The sequence below is a fragment of the Canis lupus genome, chromosome 1 (genome assembly GCF_048164855.1).
Source record: "Canis lupus baileyi chromosome 1, mCanLup2.hap1, whole genome shotgun sequence".
NCBI lineage: Eukaryota > Metazoa > Chordata > Mammalia > Carnivora > Canidae > Canis > Canis lupus.
Window position 1 is genome coordinate 118,865,797 of NC_132838.1, and position 22,379 is coordinate 118,888,175.

Genomic DNA, 22,379 nt, shown 5'->3' on the forward strand with positions numbered 1-22,379 from the left:
AGTAGGCATTAGGCTATTGTTTCATCTGAAAGGGATTTCACTGAGACGGCTGTTGACATTCTGGTTAACACTCGGAGGGCCCAATTTTTATTAGATTCCGTGACAGATCACGTTCTCTCCCTCCCGGCTAGTCTAAATTCTCCCCAAATTTTCCAGATTATTTTGTAAATTCTCTCGGCTTCTGATTGGGCAACAGAGGCAGCAGTTCTCTGCCAGGACACGACTCAGCCACACAGTATGGTGCCGACCTGGGGGCAGTTGCTGGGGGCACGAGCCGAATCTTCTGGTCTCTGGGCGGCAGCAGTATCCCTCCCGGGATGCGGAGGATGTCTTTTCTGGAGTTCAGGCCACCTGCCTCCCTCCAAGGCTGACCTTGCCCGTGGGGGGCGGGAGGGGGGTGGCAGCCCCTGGAACCTACTGGGACCTCCAGGAATCAGTGGGAGTCCCCAAGGGGCACGGGTGGGCATTGCCCACCCTTTCTGCGCACGGCATCTTTGTGACAAAGTCCCACAGCTCTTGTTCAAAAAACGTGGGCAAGCTGGCCCTCTCTTTCCTTCTCTCTTTTTTTTTTTAAATTTTTATTTATTTATGATAGTCACAGAGAGAGAGATAGAGGGAGAGAGAGAGAGGCAGAGACACAGGCAGAGGGAGAAGCAGGCTCCATGCACCGGGAGCCCGACGTGGGATTCGATCCCGGGTCTCCAGGATCGCGCCCTGGGCCAAAGGCAGGCACCAAACCGCTGCGCCACCCAGGGATCCCTCTTTCCTTCTCTCTTATATCGGACGCCCTCATCCATCTCATATTCCTTGGCAGGTACTAGCCTAAAAGTTTCTGGAATCCTCTTCAAGCTCCCTCGGCCTAAGGACAGAGTTTGGGAGGGAGGACGTTTTTAAACCGGTGACTTTTGTTATTTCTGTTGGAGGACACTCAGTCCTTGGTCTCCTTGTGTCTCTCTGGTTTTTCATTAGCCAAAGCAAAGCATTTGGGCATTTGTCCTGTTTGTATGACCCCGCGGAGAGCTCTGGGGTGCCTCCCCAGGTAGAAAAAGTCACTGACCAGTGTCTGAAATCCGAGGACGTCTGGGGCCCGAGGCTGGGCATTTAGATCGACTACAAACAACAGCACATTATACGTAAAGTGATTTGAATAATCTAATTTTTCCTCTAAATTTGAGCATGAATAAAATGTTAATTTCGTCAACAAGTGGAGAAAATGCCACAGTGAATGTGTTCTCAGATGGTGTACCTGGTATGCGGAGAAGCCTGTCGAGAGGGGCCGTGAACATAATCATGGTTTATTAGCTGCACTGGCTTTTTCCTTTGTTTCTTTTCATTTAATTCAAAGTGAAACAACTCAGCATGCAAAACTAAAATTAGCTGGAAAAAAAAGGTGTAAGTGAATAAACAGGCAGATCCATTAGAGTCGATGGGTTATCGGATCCCTTGCCACTCCTCAGACAGCGGCCTATTAAAAGTGGTAATGTCCGCTGCTGGCGATGCCCCCGGCAAAGAGAGAAGGCCGAGGCAGGGCCTATTTCACATGCATCAGACACAAGAATTAAATAGACCAATGTTCCCTAAAAGACTGAAGTACATCTCTTTCTGACGTTCATCTCAGGCAAAAATTCATTGATCTCAGTATGTCCCTTGGCAATTATAAAATATTAAATCCAAGTCACACTTTTCTAGTTGGCTTAATTTTTTTCTCTTTTCACAGCTTTCTATTTGATCAATTTTAACAAGTTAGGAATAGCATCTAATAATAAAAAGTGCAGAGTTTAAAAGTTTGTTCTTTTGACATTCTTTCCTTTTTATTTTGTTTTGGATGCGCATTAACTTTGTGTGACGCGAGATGACTTGAATAGGATGTTAACGGACAGAAAGAATGTGAGCGAGCCAGAAGGTTCTTTATTGAGGATGATCTTCATTAAGAGGCACCCAATGATAAGGACAGCCTGATTTAAAGTTGGTTTTTTTTTTGTTGTTTTTTTTTTTTTAGCACATGCCCAAACCGCCTCCTTATTGTTTTGTACTCATTAATGCTCCTTATTCCAAAATTACCATGTGGTTTGAGCTGGGAGTATCTGGTAGGGCTAGAGGTTTGAGTGTGTTCCACTGAGATTTACAAAAGATGCATATCCCTTTCCCCATTTTTATGCATATGTAATTTTTTAGCGTTTGATGTTTGTTAATTCGGAATATAACATAAATGCTAGCACAGACACACATGATAAAAATGCAGAAATTTGGGAGCCCACTTTCATTTGAATATTAACACGGGAATTATTTGGGGGAAAACATTGCATAATAGTAATTTTCGTTTCGCCTTGCCATAAACTAGGAGAGCATTCTCTCAAATTTCTAAATTAATTTTTAAAATATATAGAATCAATGTGCTCGCTTCCGCAGGACATACACTAAAATATATAGAACCATTTTACGTGAAATCACGAACACTTCTGACATAAAATCTGTAATGATTTTCGTATGTGAAAAGTCATTCAATAATTGCCCGCCCAGGTACCAGATCTTTTAGTACATGTTTTGTTTACATTCTTTCATTTAACTCTTACCACAAACCCATAGAAGGTCATGGTCTCATCCCCACTTTGCAGATGAGGAGATCCAAGGGTTTCAAGATCATCCAGAAACTTCCCTCTCTGGCTAGCCAGGCCATCCTTTGGGGGTTTTGTACAGCGGGATCAGAAAGAAAGGGAAAGAGAGAGAAAGTCAGGGTCAAGAGGGGGAGAGGCCTGGGAGACAGTATTTGGGGGGTGCAGGAAAATGCACCAGGAGAGAAGCCAGAGAGAAAGAAGCAGGAGGAAAGAGACGGATTTCAAAATCGGTGTTGTGGCCTATGCATCTCCTAGCGACTGTTTGAAAAATGTCAGGACTGAAGTTGGCTGAGTTTGAAATGACAACTGACCTCAAACAACACGGATTTGAACTCCGCAGATCCAACTGTGCATGGACATCTCTTTCCAATAAATACAGTACAGTGCTGTAACTGTGTTTTTTCTTCCTTACGGTTTTCTTAATAACATTTTCTTTTCTCTAGCTCACCTTATGGTAAGAATATAGCATATAATACAGACAGCAGGGCAGCCCCGGTGGCTCAGCAGTTTAGCGCCGCCTTCGGCCCAGGGCGTGATCCTGGAGACCCAGGATCAAGTCCCACGTCGGGCTCCCTGCATGGAGCCTGCTTCTCCCTCTGCCTGTGCCTATGCCTCTCTCTCTCTCTCTGTGTGTCTCTCATGAATAAATAAATAAAATCTTTTAAAAAAATACAGACAGCATACGAAATATGTGTTATGTGATGCTTATGTTATTGTTAAGACTTCCAGTCAATAGCGGACCATTAGTAGCTAAGGTTTGAAAGAGTCAAAAGTTATACCCAGATTTGTGACTGCATCCAGGAGGTCAGCACCCCAATAACTCCCATGTCATTCAAGGGTCAACTCTACATGTCAGTTGGTGGATTGTGTTCCTTTGTCAGAGATGCTGCCCTAAGCCTGCACCACATGGGTGATGGCTTTACAAGCACACGGTTGTTTTGAACGGCAAATTGCTAACAACATTTCCAAGAGAATTCAGAATAGGAGTGGGGCACAGGGACAAGACAGCTCCAAGCCCGGTGGCATCTGTGCTCCAAGTAGGCTTCTTTTTATTTTATTTTTTTAAGATTTTATTTATTTATTCATGAGAAACACACAGAGAGAGAGGCAGAGACACATGCTAAGAGAGAAGCAGGCTCCATGCAGAGAGCCCGACGTGGGACTCAGTCCTGAGACTCCAAGATCACACCCTGGGCCGAAGGCAGGCACTCAACTGCTGAGCCACCCAGGCGTCCCTCCAAGTAGGCTTCTGATGCAGAATTTTTGGGAGTCTCTTTGTGGCTGCCCACGTCACTGTCCTCCTATTCCTGTTTTTCCTATGTGCCTTTCCTCCACTTCCATCTCTCTCACCATGCCATGATCATGAATCGCATTTTCCTCTCTGAGAGGAGAAGAGACTTGACCGCTTGAGGAGAGGATTAATGATTGAGGGGCCCACAGTACTCTGTGAGCCACGTCTCATAGTGGTCCAAGCAACATGGGGGCCAGCTGAGTGTGCAACCGTGGTGGCTCACCCATCTCTGGGTCTCCCAGAGCGATGCCCCCTCTCTGAGTCTCCATCCCCCTTGAAGGTCTTCCCTCATATGCATGCTGGGACCTTGTATCGCTCCAGCATCTAGAACCTGGCCAGACATGGAATAAGTGTCTGAGGAGGATCTGTTGAACAGAAGGATGGATGGATGGATGAATGGACGGATAGATGGATGGATGGATACATGGATGGATGGATGGATGGATGGATGGATGGATGGAAGGACAGACAGTCTGGAGGATGGTTGAGAGGATCTCATAAACTCACACCAGAAACTGAACATTATCCCTACAAGGAGCATCAGCATTGTTGAGAAACCAAAGGTTGCTACACACAAAGAAATGTGACCCAAACTGGGGTTTCTCAGGGTGTGCTCCTTAGACCACTCGGTGCTGATCTGCTGGAGGTAGAGTGGAAACTCCTACCTATATGTCTGCAGCTGAGACCTCCTTTCTGCTTTCTGTACCACCTGCTGTTGACCGGGCTAACACAGACCCAGGCTCTAGCCCAGCCTCCTGGCCATGAGGAGCCCTCCCTGCCACCAGGACTCTCTCAGTAGCAGACATACTTACCCTGGGACCAGGGTGGACTTTGCGGTTTTGCCCCACCTCCCACGCTGCCCACATTAAACTCTCTGGGTCCCAGGAACCTTGTGTGGTTAGATGCCCAGCTCCTATACTATAAGCTTGTCCTATTCCCCCAAAGGAGGGAGCCTAGACCTTCCCTCTGAGATTTCATCCCCTCTGGAAGGGGTTCTTGGAATATAGCAGCTGTTGGTGGGGGTTAACCAAGCTGTTTCTTCTTAGGTGGAGCCTCAGTTATGTCATCTGGAAAATGGGAGTAAAAATAACCTCCTTGCCTCACTCGGAGGCTGCTTCACACCTCATCGACGTGAGAGCCCTTTGCAAGTCTCAAAATGTACAAAAGTGAAGCGTCCGTGCACATTTTAACCTTGAATCTTGAAGTGTATTTTGGGTGATTTCCTTCCATTAGTGGAGCTGGGGAAAGGCTCTCTCTCTCCCCAGAGCTGAACCCCTGGGTGCCTTCAGCGGGGAAGCAGTACCTCCCGGAGATGAATGTGTAGTGAAGTTTTGCACAGGCTTTGTGAACTGCAGTATCTGCCCACCTCTCTGTTCTCCACTTTCAATGTCTGGGTCTCTTGTTATATTAGGAATGTGACCTGGTTTGTGATCGTTGCACCCATGTACCCGTGAAAGACAGCAGCGGCCAGTGTGGACGAACTGGCTGTTTTGGATGTGGATGCATGCCTCTGTGTGTGTGTGTGTGTGTGTGTGTGTGTGTGTGTGTGTAATGTATATTCGAGGTAGGCAAATGGTTTACACATCCCCCAGTCCATGTTAACATGATGTTCTTTCCTGAACATAACATGTTTCTGAAAATCCCCAAATCCTTCACTCGGAAACCCAACAGGATCGTGATTAAAGTGGTTCTGTTTAAAGAACACTTGGGTGAACTTTATCTCCTTTTAACGATATCCTCATTTTAAAGGTCACGGCATTGAGCTCGCCAGAGCAGTGACCCAAGAATAACCTCTGTCTGCTACCTGCATCTCTGATCCGTGGTCTTAGCATTCGGAAATGCTCCTTCCCTGCGAGTTTCAGCAGCTAAATAAGTTGCAGCCCCTTCAGCTATACTCATAAAAATTTGCTTCCAGACAACAGGGTCTGTTTATTGTGTAATAATCGAAATGGCACTAAATTGCAGTGATTGCCGAACACTTAGGAATTGTGTTAACCTCTTAAGTGCTAAGCGGTTTTCTGTCGTTCCCCGCTCAGATGTTCAGGCGGATGTGTTTCTGTCACTTTGCGTCCCTCGGTCACAGTCACGGGGGAATGAAGTGTCCTCAAGCCTGGTTCCTGTCCAGCCGGCTGGCTGGGCCCTGCTCGCATGGTGCTAAGCAGCAGAAGAGCGTCCTGCCCAGGCCTGGGGCAGAGGCGGTAAGCTGCCCCTCCCCGAGTGGGGGGACCCCCCCACCCGCCCGAGAGGTTGGATCGGTTGCTCTTGGCTTCACCTGGTCCCACTTGTGTCCCCTGGCTTTGGCTGTGCCGTTTGTGGGTCTTCTGATAATTGCTTTATAGCTTGGCTGGAGAATAGGGTCTTGAAAAAGTAGGGGTGGGGTGGGGTGGGATGGGGTGGGGTGGGAGGCAGCCGGCCTTCCTGCAGGAGCCGCCACCTCTGAGAAGCTGCTCCTGGCCTGGCTGCGGACCCCGCTGCCCTGCAGGAGGCCGGGCGGCCCTGGCCTTGGCCTCCGCCTCCCTGGGCCCTGGCTGCGCTGCTGCTGCGCGGCGGGCCCGGGAAGGAAGAGTTAACCAGAAATGGAGCGGCGCTGCTCCGGGGCAAGCAGCCTCGCTGCAGAACAGAGCAGCGTTCGTGCAAAGGCAAGTCATTTCCCGAAACACTGCAGACACACGGCCTCGGGCAGCCTAAAACCTTTGGAGACCAAAATGGCTCGCAGGGGTTGGAAGTAATAAGGTGTTTTTCCCTTCTTTCTCCTTCACTGAAATTCTGCGAGGTTGCTCTGCCTTGCTGGGGAACAATGGTGCTGTTTTTGTGTTTTCTATGGGTATTAAGATCCATTACGCTGTGACATTTTTAAGATTGGTTATCCTGTAGTTTGGTGTTAAATTGAAGTTGTTTGTTTTGAATTTAATTCTTTCATTTTTCAAATGGAAAAAGGCAGCTCTGGGGTGCGGTGAGGCTGGCTCACTGGAGTGTGCCTGCACTCCTTCTGGAGCCGGCCTTTTTGCCATACCCGGACCTCGGCAGCATTTGCCATGCAGGAACATGACCTATTTCTCTATTGGAAAGTCTGCGAGAATCCTTGGGGATGACTTCCAGGACTGGGAACGAGGGGTCTTCTCCATTGTATCTGGAGAGAAACAGGATACGAGCCGGTTTTTAACAGAATGTTCTACATCCAATCTGTTATGCCTAATGCAGCCTGCATATAATTATTACTACTCTCTGTTGACAACAGCAGCAAAATCAGCTTCCATCCCACAAATGACCCAGCAGCAGTGGGCCAGCAGCCTCCGAGATGACATCTGTTAACTCTTTGTCAAATGTCCTCTCGTTGTCCCCTTCTCAGAAACAGCTCTGTGGTTAATTACGACCTGAGCATATGACACAGTCTTTGGAGGGGGAGAGGACAACTTAGGGCGGGGAGAAATCTAGCTCCAAGAGGAAGAAGAAGAAGAAGAAAGGGAAAAAAAAAAAGCTCTAGCAAATCGTTTTAAAATAAACATTCATCTGTAGCACCAGAATAAGTTGTTGGAATATGTTTTGATTAAGTCCCAAGATTACAGGGTTACTGTATAGCATTGTGTCCAGAGGCCCGGCCCTTGGTGGAAAAAAGATTCACATCAAATTCTTGTCAAACCATAAAAAAGTTTCCATCAGAGAGAGGCACATGGGCAGCCTCGGTGACTGTGAGCCGGGGACCTGGCACACACGGCGGTGCCGCACTGATCGGCTTTGTGAACGGTGAAAGGCCGTTTCATCTTAAAGATTTTGTTTATTATTTATTTATTCATGAGAGACACACAGAGAGAGACAGAGAGAGAGAGAATGAGGGAGAGAGAGAGAGGCAGAGACACAGGCAGAGGGAGAAGCAGGCTCCACGCAGGGAGCCCGATGTGGGACTCGATCCCGGGTCTCCAGGATCATACCCTGGGCTGAAGGCGGCGCTAAACCGCTGCGCCATCGGGCTGCCTGGCCCTTTCATCTTAATTGGTCACTGGAACCTGGAAAGGCCAATCTGATAAATCAAAATTTAGGCTCAGCCCCAGCGAAGGAGGTAAAGTGACGTCTAAGACCTGCCGCCTGAGGTCTGTGTGCTGCTGGATTTCCTCCCCGGAGCCCGTGCGTCGTGGCTGCGTGCCAGTACTGAACCTGGCCTAAACTGGGCCTTCCTTGCTTTTTCGCCTCCTGTGAGGTGATCACGCTCAAAGGGGCCGGGTCCTCGGCCTTCTCTTCAGATCCGTATGCGGGTGCGGGGCTGAACACGTGTGGATCTAGCGCTCTGGATCTCTGGGTGCTCTGCTTGCCCGTGGCCCTGGGTTCTTGCTCACAGTCTCCACCGTGATAGCTCACCCGCCTCTCTGCGTAGGGGTCCCCTCAAAGGATTGGCCAGGGAAAGGCTTGAGCCAACCTCCCGACAGAACCCGAGCAGCTCAAGTCTGGCCTGGACAGCAGTCTTTGCAAAACGCAGAGTGGCCTCCCTACATTTGCTCATCTGGGAAGGGCCCTAAGGGGAGGCCTCCGTGCCTTGGGACAGGTGGAGGTGTTCCAGGCCCTTCCAGCCTTGAGGAAGCTCCTGAGAGATGCATTCTGGCTCCGGGCTGAACCTCTGTCTAGAGATCGAGAGGAGTGGCTGGTAGCCTGGGAGATTTCAAAGCTTTCAACGTTAGACCCAGGGAGCCCTGCCCTGCCTATGGCGTAGGGGACCCCCAGGAGGGTGCCCGGTCACAGGCATAAACAGGGACCACTGGTCACAGCCATGAACAAGAACTGCCCTCCAGGGGCACCTGGGTGGCTCAGCCGTTGAGCATCTGCCTTCGGCTCAGGGCGTGATCCTGGGGTCCTGGGATCGGGCTCCCTGCATGGAGGCTGCTTCTCCCTCTGCCTGTGTCTCTGCCTCTCTCTCTGTGTCTCTCACAAATAAGTAAATAAAATCCTTAAAAAAGAAAAAAAGGAACTGTCCTCCAGTCTGTGGACAGTAAATGCAAACCCAGTTCATGCTGACATTCCGAGCTATCACTTCCATTTCTCTTGCTGTTTCTGATAGAGACACTTCTGTACATTTCCAAAAACCCTATAATGGGTCCCAATCCCTTCTTTCCAGCAGCACCCTTTGAGATGCCACCCCAGATGGGTTCCGCTGGCCCTTCCCCGCCACCGAGGGGTCAACTCTTGGAAGCCGCAAGGGCAAGAGGGGTCCCCGAGGGTCGCAGACCTGAGCTGCTTACGTGAACGCTCGCTCCAGCACTGACTCAGACATCGGTTTCTCCATCTGATAAAGTGCCTTTGCTCGGAAGCCAGGCCGAGACCAAGAGGACGGCGAGTTTCACTGTAGACGGAGCCACCCTGGAGGTGACAAGCATGGGGAAGGACGATCACCTCCTTGCGAATTAATTCACCAAGAACTTTGACGCGTAAGCCACCACGAAGGCGCGCCGTCTTGACTCAGAGTGAGACATTCAGCTGTGCCCTTCGGTGCTGCGCCTCCAATCCCGGTCGTGAATAAACATCTGTAGGAGATTGGTTTTATTTTCCGAGTTTTGGCAATCGGTTCCTCCAAATAATATAATTACGTTCAAAATAAGTTATGGGACGGGAGCAGAGTTTGTGGAGAGTATTGAAATGAGCGCGCTGGCTTTGTTCCCTGCTGGCTCTCGGCCAGCGAGGTGGGGCTGCAAGACCAGTTTCCAAAACCCATCACGCCGATCACGCGCACCAGACGTGCAGGCCAGATCGTCTGTGGTCTCGTGCCCCATTGCGGAGCCCTGGGCCTGGCTTCTCCCCGGTTTGGGTCCTGCAGGCAGCACCTCCCCCATGTGATTGGATGAACTCCCTCTTGTCACCTCCGCTTGCTTCAGAGTTTTGAGCCCCCCGGGAAAGGGGGTCGAAGGCTCCGCATGCCAGGCCCCGTCCCTACCCCGTGCCCACCCGCCTCCTCCTCTTTCCATCCCGCCAGCTTTGGGCAGTTGCAGGAAGCAGGCCACAGATGCCACCTTGCCAGCCTCCCTTCTCAGGACACTCCCTCCTGCCTGCCCCGGACACAGGTGGGGCGGGGGACTCGCTTTAGGAGGGTCCCTGAAAGGTGGGTCAGGGCCAGTCCCGAGGCCCGAGCCCTCCCCTGCCACCTCCACGAGGCCGAGGGCTCAGGCCCTGAAGTTTCCTTTTAGACTCTGTCCTGGGGATGCACATGTGGGTTAAATTAGAGCAATATGTTTTTCTAACAGCATCTTGGCTGAAAAGTCAAGCAGATAAATGGAAACAAACCCAGCTTTATGTGAATGAAAAGGGGATGTTGGGGGTTGTGCTTCTGCCTGAAGCTCCCTCGCCTGCAGGGCTGTCCTCATCCCACTCTCTCACCTCCCCCTCCAGCCCTGACCTCTCCGCCTGCCCCAGGAAGCCCTCACCACGGGGCTTCCCGGTCTCTGGACACCCCGCACCAAGCCTCCGCTCCAGCCCAGCTGACTTCCTGCCTCTCCCCAAACCTGCTCTGTGCTGCCCCACTGCTTGGCGTGGCCGTCACCCGCGCTGTGCCCCCCTTCTCTCCACCCTGTCTGGTGAAAGGACCCATTCCAGGGTCCCTTCGAGCAGGTCGCTTGCCCGTAACACCTTTGGTTTCCTCCCCTGTAAGTGGGGATGACGACGGCCACAGGGCTCAGGGCCGACTGAGTGACACCATTCACATGGAGCCCTTAGCACAGCACCCGGGACGCGAGAACACTCCCTGCGCTTCACCATCCTCATCATCACGGCTGCCTCTCCAAACTCCACTCAGCCCCAGGGCCTGGCTCTGTCTCTGCCCCACTGACCCCCTCCACTGGACGGGATCATACCCTCCCTGGGGGGCTCTTCTTGCACCTTCAGTGCTGGTTTCATGCTGTTGGCAGGCAGGGGGCCCCCCAGGGCAGGGTCCTTGTCGGGCCAGCAGCAGGGGCGGAGGCCACATGGTGTATGGGGACTTATTGGGTTGTGATTATGGGTTTTGTTGTTGGTTTTCATGGGAGAGAAGGGGGGCTGGGGCTCTCCCACAAAGGCACAAAGGCAGCCTGCATCCGTCACTCCTGGGGCTGCTCACAGGTCCTCTGAATGCAGCTGCTCCCAAGGCTCCTGGGGAACCAGGTGGTGATTTCCTGGCAGCTGAAGGCCGAGTCAGGAACCGATGCGTCACTCGATGACTCAGGAGTCCAGCAGTAGTGTGTCATATTTTCTAAAGCCACTTTCATGGACTTTCACTAAAGGAGCCCCTTTCTGCGTGAAGACCCGAGCACTAGCGGTGCGCCTGTGTGGCTTTGTCGGTTAAGCCACCGACTTGGGCTCAGGTCATGATCCCCGGGTCCTTAAAAAAAACAACAACGACAACAAAAACCAAGAGCATCAGTGAGACCTCTCCTCCATGGCCTTCCCCCTGCTCCCTGAAACCCCTAAGACATCCTTCCCCATCAGACGGCCCCACTTCCCTGACATCCCCCAACAGCTAGGAATCTTCACCAAGGCAGGGAAGGGGTTGTCCCCCGACATGTGCACCTGTCCCCATGCGGAGGCCCTTGACACAGGTCTCCTGCGAGGCCAGCGCTCCAGGAAACCCAAGTGGCTGGTATTAGGAATGCCGAGGGATTGTCCATCACTTCTCTCGCGTGGTCCTTGCTGCGCGGTCGAGACGCAGAGGCCAGCTTTCAGCGGGCCGGGCAGTCAGAGACGCTCCTGTCCTGGCCCGCACAGCTCTGTGACCTCCCTCCCAGGCACACCACATCCTCCTTGGAGGCAGGGGCTGCGTCCAGCTCATTGCCCTCATGCCCCCCACGCATGCCTGGCACATGGTAGGTGCTGCACGAACAGATGCTGTGAAGGAGGGAGCAGAGGGCGACTGAAATAGAGAATAGAAGGTGCAGATTGGTCTGCGCCCTCCCGGTTCCTGGCACAGGGCTCCCGAAACATCTGCTCACCTTCCGGGCAGTGGGGTGTCTTTTGTCCTGATGAGGCAACTCGGGGCGGGTGGTCTCCCAGAGATGGGGTGGTCACCGGGGAAGACCCAGCCGTGGTCAGAAGCTTGGCCTTTTCAGTCCTGCCCCCCCCGCCCCCCACTCTCTTGGAAGTGGAGTTGGCCAGTGATCCATCGTGCCTGTGTGATGAGCATAAAAATCCCCAAAAGTACAGCGTTCGGAGAGTGTCCAGGTCAGGGAACGCATCTGTGTATTGGGGGGGATGCACCCCAGCTCCTCGGGGACAGAGGCTCCTGCGCGGGGCTGGGGGGGGCCCATGTAGACTCTCACTCCAGGTGACTCTTCCCCTGGCTGCTCCTCCTCGTCCTTTACCATATCATCCTTTTATAAACTGGTAACTTTTCCTGAGTTCTGTGAGCCGCCCTAGTAAATTCATCGAACCCAAGGAGGGCGGTGGTCATGGGAACTTCTGATTTGCAGCCGATGGGTCCGAAGCACAGGTGGCTACCTGGACTCGTGATTTGCACCTGAAGTTGGAGGTGGGGGGGGCAGCCTCACTGGACTGAGCCCTTCACCTCTGGGAGCTGGTGCTCTCTCAAGGTAGAAAGCGTCAGAAGAGAGTTAGATCGCTTGGTGTGGGGACTCCGTCCCTGCCCCCCAACACACACACACACACACACACACACACACACACACACACACACTTGGTGTGTCAGCAGTGAAGTACACAGCAGAGAGACACAGGAGAGGAAAGGACTGAGGCTTATTCCCTAATACAGAGAAAGAGGGGGAGAGATGGCGAAAAGGATTGCAGTGCAGGCTTATTTCTTTTCTTTTTCTTCTTCTTGTCTTTTTTTTTTTTTTTTTTTTTTTTGCAGGCTTATTTCACTTTAGGATGTTGTCACAAGAGTCTGGTGTGAGCATGATGGAAAACCAGGGCTGTTGTGATAGCCGGTCTGGCCAGTGACCTTCAACGAGGATGGCCCCGGAGGGAATAAATGCCCTCCCCGTTCTCCTGTCTCCTTCCAGTCTTGAGCAGGAGAATCCCGGAGGCTGCCCCCAACCAGGGACCCGAGGCCAGCGAGCCCATTCCCGTGGTCCACACCGCAGGGAGGGCAGAGAGCCGGGCCGAGGGGGGTCAGAAGGACCAAAGGGGCTCCTGTGGCTCTGGCGGGAGGGCAGGAAAGTGGTTCCCACTCTCAGCAGCGTTCCCTAATTCATACAAAAAGAGCCTTCATCAGTTTTGTTGATCCTGTCCAGCTCAGATTTTTTTTTTAATTCCCCACCAAAGACAGACAAAGCCAGACTCAGGTAGGGTCGTGGTCGACGGAGACAAACCTCAGTCACATCCACCTCCCACCTTCCCACACCCCAGCCTTCCTGGAGCAGGGGATCGAGAAGTCACAAGTTGAAAATCACAGCAGGGTTTCATCCGCCCACCGCCCACCGGTTTGGGATTAACGAGTTTGGAGTGCCTGAGAAAGAGGAAACAGGGTTGGCTTTTTTCATTTAGGAAAAAGGTTACAACTTACAAGCGACTCCTACATGGATGTCCTCTTTGGAGACAAAGGGCAGGTGGAAAATTAGGAAGTAGGTTTTTGGGATTTTTATTTTTTATTTTTTCAATTTATTTTTTGGCTTTTGGGATTTTTTAATTTCTTTCTTTCTTTTTTTTTTTTTTTTAGGATTTGAGGCTGGTGTCTTAAGCATCTGAGTTTATATTAAAAATGTGAAAATGCCAAACCTCAAAGCAAGTCCGTGGCCCCAAAGTGGGTGGAATGGTAGTGGAGGAGAAAAACAAGGCACGTTGTGATGTGGGGTGGTGCCTGCCGGAGGCCCTGTGGGGCTGCTCATCTTGAATTCCGTGGCGTGCAGGCTGTGGGATCACAATGCTTTCCAGCGCTTGTTCATATCTTATCGCCAAGGGTGACAGGGACGGGCAGCAGCATCCCACACATTCAAAAGACCTGTACAGCTGATAGAAAGCTTATATTGGGTCTCCGTTGGAAAGTCCCAGAGTCTGGGAGATGCCTTATCCGCAGGCAGTTTGCAGCTCTCCACCCCAACACTGTCCCCTTCTATCTCCATAAAGCAGGTGGGGGGTCCCCTCCCTTAGGGTCCTGCTAATAAACCTCCCTTTCTAGGCAGTAGGTATCTTTTTGTAACTTGCTTGCTTTTTTTTTTTTTTTTACTTTCTCTAAATATGTATATTTAATATAAAGACATATATATACTTTCTAGGCCTTGTGTTGACATACAGAGATCCAGGGCATTCGTTTTAATCACTGACTTTATTCTATCATAGGACTAGACTCCGTTTTATTTACTCATTGCTCAAGTAATGGAAATGTATGACATCCCCACTTTGGGACTAATAAACAAGGCCGGCCTCAACAGATTTTGATGTTTCCTGAGGCACCCAGACTTGAGGACCCCGGGGTGTTCGGTGAATCGGGGAAATGTCAGGTGATGGGGAGCGTGCCTTAAACTTTCCTACTGTTGCCAAATTCATCTCCAAATGGTTCTAGGAAAATACTTTCTCACTGGAAAACCCAAAACTGTTCCATTTCCCCATGTCCTTGCCAACAGTAGGTGCTATCAGATGATCACATTTTGCCATTTTTATGTATACTTCCCCGTTTAATAGAGAGCTTGACTATCTCCTCATGGGTTTATGGACTATCCAGTTTTTCTCACCTATGATTTGCCTGGTGATGTCCTGGCCATTTTCCTCTTAAGTTCTTCATATTTTTCTTATTGACTTGTAACAGTTTGTGAAATGCTCTGGATGCTAATCTTTTCTCAGTTATACGGGTTATAAATATCTTCTCCCAGTCTCTGGACTGGTTTTTCTTTCTTTTTTTTTTTAAACGTTGCTGGTGGTGTCTTTTGATGTGCAGAGGTTTTGAATTTTAATGTAATCGAATTCTCCTTTTCCTTTGTGGTTTATAATTTTTACATTTTATTCAAAAAAAATCTTTCTCCACCCTCAGTGACATAAAAATATTTCCTATATTTTCCTTCTTAATTCAAATCGATAAGGCATAATTCGCACACAATAAAATGCACCCATTCTATTTGTTTTAAAGGTTTTATTTATTTATTTATTTATTTATTTATTTATTTATTTATTTGAGAGACAGAGAGAGAGAGCGAGAGGGAGAGGGGATCTGAAGCAGACTCCGTGCTGAGTGAAGACTCAACGTGGGGCTCAATCTTGTGACCCTGAGATCATGCCCTGAGGTGAAACCAAGAGCTGGCCCCAGGCAATGACTAATCCGCTTTTTGTCACTAATAGATGAGATTTACCTTTTCTAAATTTTATTTAAATGGAATAGTATGGCATATTCCTCTGGTTTCTTTTGCCCAGTATAATGCTTTTGAGATTAAGCCATGCTATCCCACACACCGGAGTTCATCTTTTTCATTGCTGAATAGTATTCAATTGTATGGATATACCATAATGTGTGTGTGTGTGTGTGTGTGTGTGTGTGTGTGTGTGTGTATACATGCTTTATTTATCTGTTGTTAGACATGTAGGTTATTTCCAGTTTGGGGCTATAACGAATAAAGCTGCTATGAACATTTGTGTACAAGTCTTGATCATGCATTTACATTTTCCTTTCCCTTGGGTGTGGAACTTCTGGGTCACATGTGAGTGTATGCTCAACATTATGAAAATCGCTGAACTATTTTCTAAGTAGTTGAACCACTTTGCACTTCTGAAATGTAGAAGAGTTCTAGTTATTTCACCAAGACTTGGTTTAGGCTGTCTTTTTGACTTTAGCCCATTTTAGTGGGTAGTTAGTGGTATCTTATTTCTGTTTTAATTTATGTTTCTCTAATGCCTAATAATGTTGAGCATCTATTCATGTACTTCTTACCCTGTGAAATATCTGTTCAAATCTTCTGCCCATTTTAAAATTGGGCTGTTTGTCTTCTTTTTATTGAGGAAAGAAATGTGTATTAAGAATATTTTCTCGGGGCGCCTGGGTGGTTCAGTCAGTTGAGCATTCAACCCTTGATCTCAGCTCATGTTTGATCTGAGGGTCATGAGTTCAAACCCCATGCTGGGCTCCATGCTTGGTGTGGAAACCACTTAAAAAAAAAAAAAAAAGACTATTTTCTCCCAGCTTATGTCTTGGATTTTTATTTTCTAAACAGTATCTTTCAGAAAGCAAGAAGTTTTTTCATCTTCATAAAGCCTAATCCACCAAAATTTTCTTTTGTGGAAAAAAAAATGTGTCATGTCTAACACGTCTTTGCCGACTGCAAGTCCACAAACTTTTCTCCTATATTCACTTCTAGAAGTTTTATAATTTTATATTTTACATTTTAGGTCTATTAATCTGTTCCAAGTGAATTTTTGTGTAGATTGTGAGGTAAGGGTTAAAGCTCATGTTTTCCATATGGATGTCCAATTGTTCTGGCACTATTTCCCATAAAGACTATCATTTTCCCAACCGAATAATCTTAACCACTTGTGTCAAAAATCAAGTAACTATATAAGTGAGGGTCTATTTCTGACCTCTGTTCTTATCTACATCTCAGAATCTATATCTACGGATCTATCCTGACACCAGCACCACATGGTCTTGATTACTGTAGTTTTACTGAAAGTGTTGATATCTGCTAGTAGAGTCCTAGAACTTTCCTCATCTTTTTTTCAAAATCTGGGCCTTCATACTTCCACATAAATTTTAGAATCAGCTTGTCAACTTCAACCCAATTAAAACAGCCTACTGGCATTTCTATTGGGATTGTCTTGAATCTGTAGATCCACCTGAGGAGAATTGACATTTTAGCAATATTTAGTTTTCAATTTACGAACATGGAATATGTCTCCACTTCTCTCCGCTTACTTAGGTCTTCTTTAATTTGTCTCAACAATGTTTTGTAGTTTTAAGTTTTAACAAATCTTTTTTTTTTTAGTTTTTTTTTTAAGACTTTATTTATTTATTCATGAGATACATGGAGTGAGAGGCAGAGACACAGGCAGAGGGAGAAGCAGGCTCCATGCAGGGAGCCCGATGTGGGACCGGATCCCGGGTCTCCAGGATCACACCCAGAGCCGAAGGCAGATGCTCAACCATTGATTGAGCCACCCAGGCATCCCAAGTTTTAACAAATCTTTTTGTTAAAGTTAGACCTATGTAATTTCATGGTTTTAGGTGCTATTACAAAATTATAAATTTTCTTTTCAATTCTCTGCTGCTAGTGTGCAGAGTAAATCTGGTTTGTTTTGTTCTGTTTCATTTGTGGGGGTTTTTTGTGGATTTTTTTTTTTTTTACACTGAGAATTGAACTCTGAGGGTTTACTAAATTTACTTATTATTTCTAGAAGGCTTTTGGACATTCCTTAGGATTTTTAAAATGTGTACTATTATGTGATCTTTGAAGGAAGAAATAGTTTCTTCTTCCTATATAAGCTATTTTTTTTCCTATATAAGCTATTTTTAAAATTTCATTTTCCCCAGAAGAGAGGGGAGAATGGGCAAAATGAGTGAAGGGGAGTAGGTGATACAGGCTTCCAGTTAGGAACGAAAGATGCAGCGTCAGGAATATGGTCAATGGTATCATCATAGCATTTCATGCTAGCAGATGGTAGCTACACCTGTGATGAGCAGAGCATAACATATGGAGGTAAAGAAGTACTATGTGTACACCTGAAACTAATGTGACATTGTGTGTCAACTATACTCAGATTTTAAAAAATAATACATTTTATTTTCTTGCTCTATTGCACTAAGATATTCAATACAATGTTGAAAATAAGTGGTAAGAACGGACACCTTGTTATCCCTGATCTTAGGCTGAAAGCTTCCAGTCTTTCATGAGTAAGTGTGATGTTGGCTATCGCTTCTTCAGATGCCCTTTATTGGGTTGAAGAAGTTCCTTTATCATCCTAGTTTGCTGAGCATTTTCTTTTCATGAATGAATGATGAATTTTGCCAAAGCTTCTTTTTGCATCAATTCAGATGATCATATGGATTTTTCTCTTTTATTCTGTTAATACAGTGAATTACATTGTTTAACTTTGAAATGATAAATCAACCTCCCATTTCTGGGATAAACCTCACTGGGTCATCTATTGTTGGAGTTAATTTGCTAATATTTTTTTGAAGACTTATACGTGTATATTAATGAGGTAAAGCAGTCTGGAGTTTTCTTATAATGTCTTTGTTTTCATAAACAGGTTAATATTGGCCTCATAAAATGAATTGGGAAGTATTACCTCCTTCTCTATTTTCTGAAAGAATTTATGTGTACTTATGAATGATTTCTTCCTTATGTGTTTGATAGAAGGTCCCCAGTGTAGCCACCTTGGTTTGGAATTTTGTCAGAAGTTTTAAAAGTTATCAATTAACAAAAATTTCAAAAGGAGATGGAGGACTCTTCAGACTTTTCAGTTTTTCCTGGGTCAGTTTTGATACGTTGTATTTTTCAAGGCATTTGTCCAGTTCGTCTACATTTTCAAATTAATTGATGCCGAAGTTTTTACATTTTCTTATTATTCTTTTAATGTCTGTAGTATCTTTAATGATGACTTATTTATACCTAATGTTAGTAATTGTGTCTTCATTCTTTTTTGTGATCAGTTTAACTGAGTTTATAGATTTTATTAAGATTTTCAAAGAATCTGGTTTTGATTTAATTGACTTTATTATTTGTCCATTTTTTAAAAGTTTACTTTTTTTTTGTTAACCTCTACACCCAATGTGGGGCTCAAACTTATGACTCGGGGATTAAGAGTTGCACCCTCTTCCGACTGAGCCAACCAGGTGAACCTATTTGTCCATTTTTAATTTTATTGATTTCCACTCTTATTTATATTATTTCCTTTCTTTTACTTCCCTTGGGTTTAATTTGCTCTTCTTTTTCTAGCTTCTTAAGGTGGTAGCCTAGATTACTGATTTTAGACTTTTCTTCTTTTCTAAATATATGCATTGAAAGCTCTTAGCTTTCCTCTAAGCACCATTTAGGTGCACTCAACTCCACTTTAACTGTATACCCATAATTTAGTGGGTTGCATTTTCATTATAATTCAATTCAACATATTATCTAATTTTTTTGCAATTTCTTCTTTACTCATGGGTTATTTAAAATGTATTATTCAATTTCCAAACATTTGTGAATAGATATCTTATTGTTATTGATTTTTAGTTTAATATTTTGTGGTTAGAAAATATCTGTGATTTCAATCCTTCAAATTTTATTGAGACTTGTGTTATATAATAGCAAATAGTTATTTTGGTGAATGGTCCATATGCACTTCAAAAGACCATATATTCTGGGGCACCTGGATGGCTCAGGTTGGTTAAGTGTAGGACTCTTGGTTTTGACTCAGGTTAAGGTTTCAGGGTTATGGGATCCAGTCCTGGGCCTGGCTCCCCACTCAGTGTGGAGTCTGCTTGGGATTCTCTGCGTTTCCCTCCCTCTCTCCCTCTCCCCCTGCTCGCATGTGCACATGTGCACACTGTCTCTCAAATAAATAAACATTTTTTCTAAAAAAAGGAAAGACTGTGTACTCTTTTATTATTAAGTGTAATGTGTAATGTTCTATGTCAGTTATGTCAAGATGGTTGATAATACTTTTCGAGTTTTCTATATCCTTAGTGATATTCTGTTTTCTTATATTATTAATTATTGAGAGAAGAATATAGAAATCTCTAACTATGATTGTAATTTTATCTATTTCTCCTTTTAGTTAACTTTTGCTTTATGCATTTTGAATCTGTGTTATTGAGTACATATAATTTTTATGTCTTCTTGATGAAGTGATCCTTTCATCATTATGTAATGTTCTTATTTATCTGCAATAATATTCTCTACATTGTATGATATTAATGTAGCTATCTCAGGTTTCTTATGCATATTTGAATGACACACATTTTTCTTTTTTACTTTTAACCTACATGTGTTTTTATATTTAAAGACTTTCTTAAACAGCATGTAATCTTATATTGCTTTTTTATCCAGTTTGACAATCTCTGCTTTTAGTGTTTAGACCACTTATATTTGTAGTAATTATTGATATGGTTTGCTTTAAGTCTACCATCTTGCTTTTGTTTTCTTTTTTCCATATTCATTGTTCTTTTGTTCCTCTCTCCTATCTTTTTTTCAGTTAAGTATTTTTATTATTCTACTCTACATTGACGGGTTAACTACATTCCTCCATTTTATTTTTAGTCATGTTCTAGGGTTTATTTTGTGCATCTTATCACAGTCTGGCTCCAAGTGATATTAAACTATTTTATGTACAATGTAAGAACCATACATTGTGTGTGCATAATACAATGTACAACACCGTGCTTCTTTTTTACCTCTTCGTGTGCTTTGTATAATTGTTATCATATAATTTACTTCTATATATTTTATCAACCACAAATTTTGCTTTAAAATGTCAAATATCTTTTAAAGAAACTTTTTTTAAAGACAAGAAAAAGGATGGGCTTATATTTATCAACCTATTTATCTTTCCTACCGCTCTTCCCTGCTTTGTGTTACTCAGCTTTTCATTTAGTGTAATATTCCTTCAGCTGTAGAACATATTTTACCATTTATTGAGATGAAGGTCTGCTAGTGACATAGTCTCTGAAAGAAAAAAAGGTCAATCTGTAATTCTATATCCAGCAAAGGTAACTTTCAATATTAAAGCAAAATAATGACAGATTCAGACAAACAATTTTGAAGATTACCTTGTTGGATGTAGTATTAGAAACTGACGTTTTTTCTTTCAGCATTCAAAGATGTTAACCTATTTTCTTCTTGATCACATTGTTTCTGACTGGAAGTCAGTATTAACTATTATCTTTGTATTTGCTATATGTAGTATTATAGTTGCCTTTAAATAAATAAATAATAAATAAATAAATAGTTATTGCATCACTTGTTTTCAGCTATTTAAGTATGATTTATTTACGTTTATCCTATTTGGGTTTTTAAAAATTCTTCTATGTATGGATGGACATTTTTCATCAAATCTGGGATGTTTTGGATCATTACTTCCCCCAAAAAAGTCCCTCCTTCACTTCCTTATTTGTTTCCATTTATAAGTGTGTTAGACTGCTTGATATTGTTTCACATGGCTTTTTTCTTCCCACTTCACTTTGCTTCTATTCTATGTATTCAATCCTATTTCTTCATGTTTGCCTATGTTTGTCTTCTTTGGTGTCCATTCTGGTATTAATCCCATCTAATGAAATTTTCATTTAAAATGTGTATTTTTCATTTTCTATATATTCCATTGTCTCATTATATTCCCATTAAATCCTTGAATTTTAAAAAATATCTATTTAAATTGTTCTAATAGTTTTATAATCTTTGCTGTTTCTGTTATATTGTATTGACTCATTTTTCTCATGGTTCTAGGTCACATTTTCACATGTCTGGTGATTTTTTTTTTTTTGGATCCTAGACATTGTTTAATGACTGGATCATACTGTCTTCTTTTAAAGAGACTTAAGTTTTGGTTTGCAGCCAACTAAGTAATCCATGGATCACTTGAGGCCCATTTTAAAAGTTTGTTAAGGTGGGTCTAGAGTAATCTTCATGCTAGGTTAGCTTTAATAACACACTGTGTTCCTTCTGGGGTGTCAATTGAAGTGGCCTCAATGTTCAATTGTTCAATAAATTCTTTCTACTCTGCTTGTCAGAATTCCAACACCTCCCAGCTCTCTGTGAGAAAATTGTTCCACTTATTGCTCTATGTATGGTATTATTCCACTTATTGCTTCTTGGTAGATGTTCTTTTCCTGGTAGTTGTTCCTTATCCAGCCTCTTTGAGTCTCACTCAATACATGCACAAGTTAGTTGCAACTAAAGACTGAAGAGGATACCTGTGCATATTTCTAGAGATTTTTCTATGCAAAGCTCCTTCCTCTCCTGTATTGTGCCCTGCAAACTCCAGTCCCTTTAGCCTCTCTGAGCTTTGTCCCTGTCTTCTTGATTGAATAGGAGTACCGAGCTGTGTTTGAATTTCTTTCCCTATGGCACAGTCCAGAGGGTGCCTCCAAGCAGAAAGCCAAAGTGATTATAAGACTGCACTTCAGGGACACCTGGGTGGCTCAATCAGTTAAGCATCTGCCTTCAGCTCAGATCATGATCCCAGAGTTCCAGGATTGAGCCCTGAGTCAGGCTCCATGCTCAGCAAGGAGTCTGCCTCTCCTTGCCCCTCACTTCATTCCTGCTCTCTCTCTCTTGCTCACTCTCTCTATGTCTCTCAAATAAATAAATAAATCTTAAAAAAAAGATCCCACTTCATTTGTTTCCTCTCTCTCAGACATTACAGTCTTTCACTCTTTGTTGTTCAATGTCAGGAAACAGTTGATTCATTTATTTTGTCTGGTTTTCTAATTGTTTATGATGTATGATGATCAGAGGCAGAAATTCACCTATATTGTCTTTTGAAAAGATTTTACATTTTGCTTATTATATTCAGGTCAGTCCTTCTGGAATTTGTTTTTATATATAGTGTGAAATGGTGGGTGGGGTGATTTATTTTTTTCTTTATATGTAGCCAATAGTCCCAACAAC

At 45.0% G+C, this 22,379-nt stretch overlaps 2 long non-coding RNA genes across 2 annotated transcripts in view; both read left to right on the plus strand.

Moving 5' to 3' along the window:
• Positions 1 to 22,379, plus strand: part of LOC140607452 (uncharacterized) — a 298,278-nt gene that overhangs the window by 259,472 nt on the left and 16,427 nt on the right. The window lies entirely within an intron of this gene.
• LOC140607403 (uncharacterized) lies at positions 5,912 to 9,435 on the plus strand. Its single transcript, XR_012009443.1, has 2 exons — positions 5,912 to 6,104; positions 9,014 to 9,435. It is a non-coding gene; the product is annotated as an uncharacterized lncRNA (long non-coding RNA).